Source organism: Miniopterus natalensis, chromosome 5 (genome assembly GCF_054644295.1).
Source record: "Miniopterus natalensis isolate mMinNat1 chromosome 5, mMinNat1.hap1, whole genome shotgun sequence".
NCBI classification, from domain to species: Eukaryota; Metazoa; Chordata; class Mammalia; order Chiroptera; family Miniopteridae; genus Miniopterus; species Miniopterus natalensis.
The window spans coordinates 4,153,627-4,160,778 of record NC_142085.1 but is presented as its reverse complement, the minus strand read 5'-3'; positions in this window follow the sequence as shown (position 1 = coordinate 4,160,778).

The window sequence follows — 7,152 nt, the reverse complement described above, 5'->3', positions numbered from 1 at the left end:
AGCTCGGGCGGGTGCGGGAGAGGAGGAGGGAAAGCCCGTCCCCACCCTCCGCCGGCCGCCCGGGCCCCGCGCCCTCCCGGGACTCCGCCTCTCCCGCTCTCCCGGCCCCGCGGCACGCAGGCCCCGCTCCCCGCTCCCCGCTCCCGCCGGCCGCCCCGGCCCCGCGCCCGGCCTCCCCGCGCCGGCGCAGCGCTGCTCGGGGCCCGCTCCTACCTCCGCCTTCGGCCCCGGGCCCCGCCGCTCCTCGCCGCGCCCGCCTCGCTCCTCTGCCCTCCCCTCCTCCCGACCCTCCGGCCTCGAGTCCGGGCTCCTTCCCAGCCGGGGTCTCGGCCTCCGCTCTCCCTCCCCCGACCGCACCCCCGTCTTTCCTTCCCCGGGGCGGCGGCGGCCGCGGGAGCGGGGAGCCGGGAGCGAAGGAGGCGGCGCCGGGGACCCGGGGAAGCTCCGGGGCGGAGGGAGGAAGGAGGGTGCGGGAGAAGACGGGGCGGGGAAGAGCGGGGAGACGGGGGAGGGCCCCTCCCACCGCCCAAGCGGGGAATCGGCGGGACCCGGCCCCGCCTCGGACCGCCCACTGCGCGGGGGGCGCGGGCGCGCGGAGGGGACGCGGGTGCGCGCGCTGCGCCCGGGCCGCGGGGCGCCGGGGTGGGGGCGCCGGAGCCGGCGCGGGGGGCCCTGGGGTGCAGGTGACGGGCGGCGGCTGCACCCGGGAAGGAGGCTCTGGGTCCGGGTGGGGGCGGGGGGGACGCGCGAGAGAGCTCGGCGGGCCCGGGGTCGGCCGGCGGAGGGGAGGCCCGGGGGCCCGGGGCCGAGCCGCGCGAGCGCCGCGGGGGCCGGGTGGGGACGCGCGAGCCGCGGACCAGAGCGGCCGCGGGGGCCCGGCTGCGGGCACCGCCGCCCGCCCGCTGCGGGGGGACGACGTCCCGCAGTAGGAGGCTAAATATAAGTAAGTAAAAGGCGAAGACAAAAGAGCCTCCAAGAAGTGGGCAGGAGCCCGTGGTATCTGCTGCAGTCGGGCTGGGCCTGGCATCAGGGCTCCCTGCCGGAGGAGGAGCCCGCGCTCTGGAAACCGGGGCCGTGCAGGCCTCCGACGGCTCGAGGCTCCTGGCTGCTCGGCGGTGGAAGGGGCGCGCGCGCGTGTGTGTGTGTGTGTGTGTGTCTGTGTGTGTGTCTGAGTGTGTGTGTGTCTGTGTGTGTGTGTGTGTGTCTGTGTGTGTGTCTGTGTGTCTGTGTGTGTGTGTCTGTGTGTGTATGTGCGCCTGTGTGTGTGTCTGCGTGTGTCTGTGTGTGTGTGTCTGTGTGTGTGTGTCTGTGTGTGTGTGTCTGTGTGTGTGTGTGTGTCTGTGTGTGTGTGTCTGTGTGTGTGTGTGTCTGCGTGTGTCTGTGTGTGTGTGCGCCTGTGTGTGTCTGTGTGTGTGTGTCTGTGTGTGTCTGCATGTGTCTGTGTGTGTGTGTCTGTGTGTGTCTGTGTGTGTCTGCGTGTGTGTGTTGTCCGTGGCAGTGGCTTTGGGAGAGGGGGCTGGGAGCTTTTCTGGGGGAGCGGGGGAAACCACTTCTTTTTGGCTGGAAAAGAGGTGGGAAAAAACTAAATACCGTGAGACTGATTAGAAATGAGGCTCTCAGTCTTCAACCTTTTTTATAACAAATATTTTGTAATGAGTCCTTTACTGTGCTGACTTGAAATCCATAGAGAATGTAACCTACCTACCTATATACAACTTTAAAAGAACCAACATGCTTCCCTGTCTGTAACGTAAAGGGAAATGGAAAAAAGGTAATTTGTAATAAAGTAACATACACAATATTATGATGTCTGAGTGCTGAGGCCTAGAAGCAGCCTCTGGCCCTTGTCCACAGAGCCACCAGGCTGGAGCTGCTGCACAAGGGCCCGCAGGGGAGACCACCTCCAGCCTGCCGCCACCAGCGCAGTGACCTACCCAGGTGCTGAACAGCTCGCCTAGCAAAGCCAGTCTTCCCTAAATTTACACAGAACTGTAATTGCATTCCTAGAAAGTTCACTGTATATTAAAACCATTTTCTTTAACCATATTAAATTTTAGACTCAGATAATTAAACACAGGTTTCGCCTACATGAGTGTCCTAGGGGACATTTGAGAATCTGGGTGAGGGACAATTCTTCATGGGGGAGGCTGTGCTTTGAAGAATACCTTGTACCCCTGCCCTACCCATGAATGCCAGTTTCACCCCCTCTATCGTTGTAATTACAAAAAGAAAGCCCGAACATTTCCAAAATGTTCCCTGAGGACTGGTTGAGAACCACTCAGCCAGAAAATGGGTGGAAGAGTAGAGGGTGGGGCAGGACTTCTAACCACTCAGGACGACAGTCACCTCTCCTCTGGGGGGCTGTCCTCGCAGGGCAGAACCAAAGCATGCAGGTGTCAACTAGAACAAAGTTATTGACACCAGGAAAATGTCACGTGGACGAGAAGTTTCCCAGACTACTTTGGAAAGGAGCTTCCTGCCTCTGTGCCCCATCTACGGGCTAGGTTACTGCCTGGCCAGTGGACACCCCCCTCTGTGCTCCTCTAGGGACCTGGTGTGGCTGAGCGCCCAGAGGACACCCTCCCCAGACTCAGGGCCTTTCTGTAGGGCAGTACCTGAGAGGGGGGCTGGGCTCTCCAGGGAACCTACAAACAAGCTACAGACAAGCTTTATTCCGGCAGCTTGCCACGGCTTCCCTGGAGTTCTGCCTGAAATGAGGGGATGGAAGGAAAGAAGCCTCCTGGAAAAGAGGAATCTATGATTCTAGGAAATTAAAAATTATCTCGGTGATATTCATTACCACATTGCTGATGCTAAACCAGAAAAGGAGACAACCTTCATGTCCAAACCACACATACTGATTCAGTAAGTTGAAATGTATCTATTCAAAGGAATAGTTATGAAAACATGTCTAAAAGAGTATCTTCCAATGATACTAACATTGAAAAAAATGGGAATTTGAGAAAAAAGGGTACAAAATTTGTACAGCTGTGGCACATATATGTTAAAAAGCTGGAAGAAAATACATTGAAATGTTAGTAGCATTGCCTCAGTAGTGGCCCTGAATTATTGGGCGACTTCTTTTGCCATATTGGTTCCATTTATTTTTATTTTTTAAAATATATCTTTATTGATTTCAGAGAGAGAGAGAGGGAGAGGGAGAGAGAAACATCAATGAGAGTCATTGACCAGCTGCCCCCTGCACGCCCCTTGCTGGGGATGGAGCCTGCAACCCGGGCCTGTGCCCTACAGGGAATCAAACTGTGGCCTCCTGGATCCTAGGTGGATGCTCAACCGCTGAGCCACGCCCAGGCGGGCTTGGTTCCATTTTTGTTCAAATGTTTTTCAAGTGTTACCTTCACAACCATTTCTTAAGTTTTGGGTTTTGTTAAACCTTCTGAAGCAGGGTGAAACAGTACACCACCATCTGTTACTCCTCTGGGCAGAGGCATTTGAGGGTGTGGACAGACGCTCTAATCATATTTACTATACAAATGCTTAGCTTTTTCCACCAGCAGCTACAATGTCCTCCTTTCAGCTTCTCACCCTCCAATGTCAATTTCCAGATTCCTGGCCCATAAATTCCTCAGACAATCACTGCTTGAGTATCCTAACCCTTCCCTCCCCACAGTCAACCCGTTTCCTTCTCCACCTTGCACACAAACACCTACTCCTCCGGGAAGGACTCACATGCCTCTTGCTCTGCTCCTGTGATCTTTGAGCCTTTGGTGACACCACCTCCTTTGCAGCTTTGGACTGTTTCTCATAGACGTGGAATTCCTACCCGGTTACCTGTGTCAGCAGTCCTCTGGTTCCTTTTACCCCCACACTCGTGCTTGCTTCCCCCTCCTTCATCTCTTACCCAACCCGAGAGCCGAGAGCCCAGAACTGAACATCCCACAAGCCCTGAAAACATTAACCAAAGTAATCAACATACTGATGACCTGCTAGACGCTGGGTGTTTTCAGGGCCTCTCTATTTTAATTCTCACACAGCACGAAAAGGGCATATTAATGTCCTTATTTTGGAGCTGAGTAAACTGCAATGTAGAAAAAGAAAGAAGCAAGTCAAAGGTCACCCAGCCGTGAAACTGACAAGCCAACATCTGAACTCAAGGCGTGGGTCCATCTCCAAGTTCTTTCTACAGCATCAGAGACTCCTATCAACCCCCCCCCCCCCCCGCATGCATCCTTTATCAAAGCCCCCATTCCCATTGCAAGTGGTCCTCACTGTGTAAGGGGGGATATGCATGTCCTTTATGTTGGGATAAAAGACTTGTCTTCAGGGATGGTTTTCTGTCCTGCACAGCTCTTGCAGTTTATTTATTTATTTTTTATTTATTTATTAATTTAATACATCTTTATTGATTTCAGAGAGAGGAAAGGAGAGGGAGAGAGAGAGACAGAAACATCAATGACAAGAGAGTCATTGATCAGCTGCAGCCCGCAACCCGGACACGTGCGCTGACCGGGAATCGAACCCTGATCGCCTGGATCCTAGGTTGACGCTCAATCGCTGAGCCACGCCCGGCCGGGCCAGCTCTTGCAGTTTAGAAAAATGTATGGAACAAAGGCTTAAAATTAAAACATGAAATCATTTACATGCTGGGCTTCGCCTTGGCTTTTTAACGAGGGCTTGAGCCCATTCGTCACACCCTAGTATCACGAAGGCCTCCCTGCTCGACCTGCCCCCTCATGTCTCATTTGCTCTCTCTTCCTCTCTTGACAGGAGCAGGCACTCGGAATCATGGGGCCAAAGAAGGCAGGCAGGGGAACACCTTTCCTTAAGAAGCCCTCCCAGTGGCTCCCACACACAGTTCTAGTTCAGCTGTGCATTCTCAGCCCTTCTGACCTTGACTCTTTGTGCCAGGAAAAGGAAACAGGAAAATTACAAAGCCATTTCGGTTATGCCCTTACATGCATATACAGGGAAACCCAACCTGGAATTCACAAAACTTCAATGAAATGAAAAGTCACATAATGAATGCCTAGGCCGATGTTTACCTTCCCTCCTCACAGGTGCTCAGGGCCAATAGCCCGATTACAAAATTGACACTGTGAGTTGCCTCTGTAAATAATTTCTCCATATTTTTGCTCTGCTATAACAAGTGAATGAACACAATGTAATAAAATGCTAGGTTAACCTAAGCACCAAAAAGAAAAATAGTAAGCTTGTTTGTCCCTTCTTCTAGAGGGTATGTGAGGTCAGGTTAACAGACTTAGAAAAGATTCAGTTCTCACAAACAAATTTAGTGAGTTTTTCTACTCCTGGAACTACAAAAGAATTTTATTTTAAAGGATTTCAAAAGATGAAGTGTTATGTTTAAGTAAATATATAATTATATTTAACTAGAATTTGATATCTATGTACAATTATTCATATCATATGAAAAGCATATCATAATGTGTGTGTGCTATTGGTTGGTAGGGTTTTTGTGTGTTTATTTGGCTGCAACAGAATTGTCTCTGCCACTATGTCTAATTCAGACACCTGTAATGATTGTACATTTATTCAAAGCACATAGCACACTGTCCTAATAATATAATAAAGATGGCACCACACCCAGAGTTTTGTATTAGAAACTACAGAAAGCTGAAAACTCCATTACTTGGTAAGTGCACGCAGCTCTAATGCCCATAACTAGTACAGTTGTGTTTCTGCAGAAAAATGCATGATTATTAACATTAACTGGAGTACAAAAGACTATATATAGCTTCACATCTGGCTTTGCCACAGAACGAATGCAAATCAGGGCAGGTTTGCTACCAAATGAGTTGGAAACAAAAGGTTTGGTTTCCAGGGCATTGTGGATTTTGGAATTACAGAAAAGGGTGTGTGGAACTGAAAGTACAAACATGAGAAAATATTTACAAATAGATGTTCTAGAAGTCAAGCGAACAAATCTGAGGCAACAGAGCAGAAGTTCTATTCATGAAAATACTGTAGAAACCCCAGCGAGGACCCCCATAGAGGCCCTATTTGGAAACCATGCCCTATTCCAGCGGTGGGCCTGGTCCAGGGACGCGACGTCCCATTTCCCGTGCAGCAGAAGGGGAGCCTGGAGCAGGTGGGACGCCAGCTCGGCTTTAGCATCTAGAGTCAGCAAGCATCTTGTTTTAATCTTCCCTCCCCATCTTCCCAGTCCCTCTGAAACTAAAAGCCAACGTGAACAACCCAGACCTTCAGAGTGCTCAGTATTTATTCCACTTAGATCAGCACAGAAATAAGACCTTACTGGTGCATAACTTACAGCAAGCTAACACTGTCTCTCTCAATGCTTTCAATTATTTCTGTGTGGTAACATCTCCATAATGAGGAAATGGCAGCTCAGGAAGTTTAAATGAGCTGCCCAAGGTCACACAACCAATAAAGAGAACTGGGCACAAACCCGGGCCTCAGGTCCTCCTCCCTCTCACCCACAGTGCTCCAGCCACTCTGGCCACTGGCCGGATTGCATTCCTCTAACTTGTTCAAATACTTGCAACTCCTGGCCCAAGCACGCCCAGCTCTCTTTGCCTGGAGGTGTCCCTCTCAGCCTTCCTACCCCATGCCATCTTTACCTCATTAACAGCCTAAGTGTCACCTCCTCAGGGGAGCCTTCCCTGAATTCCTCAGATGACCTGGACCCGGCACCTCACCCTGCTGGTCACTCTCACAGCACATGTCATTCATCACTCAAAGTGCTTATCTCAGTGGTGGGTAGAAACATCATGGATTCATTGATTTAACATCTGCTTTCCTGACCAGCACTGAAGCTCCACAAAGGCAGGACCCCTGAGCATGGTGCTCATTGCAGCCCCACTACAAGAGCACAGAGCCTACAACCTGGTTAGAAGCTTAATAAAGATCCACAGAAACACGTCTGACAGGAAGGCTGGTTGTCACTGCACTGTACAGGTTCATCACTTCACTTTCCAAACCTACTCACTTCTTGCTGGTCTCTGTTGCTCGCTGAAGACATTCTGGATATTGGCAAAATGGGATGCCTTCTTCCAACTCTCCACACATGGGTGTCCCTCCATCCTGTGAAGTGCAGGATCATGATAATAGCATGTGTTTTACTATAACCAGTTTGGGGCAGTGTACTTTGCTTACATTATCTCATCCACTCTTAAGATTCTCTGACATAGATATTTTTATTTCTACTTTGTA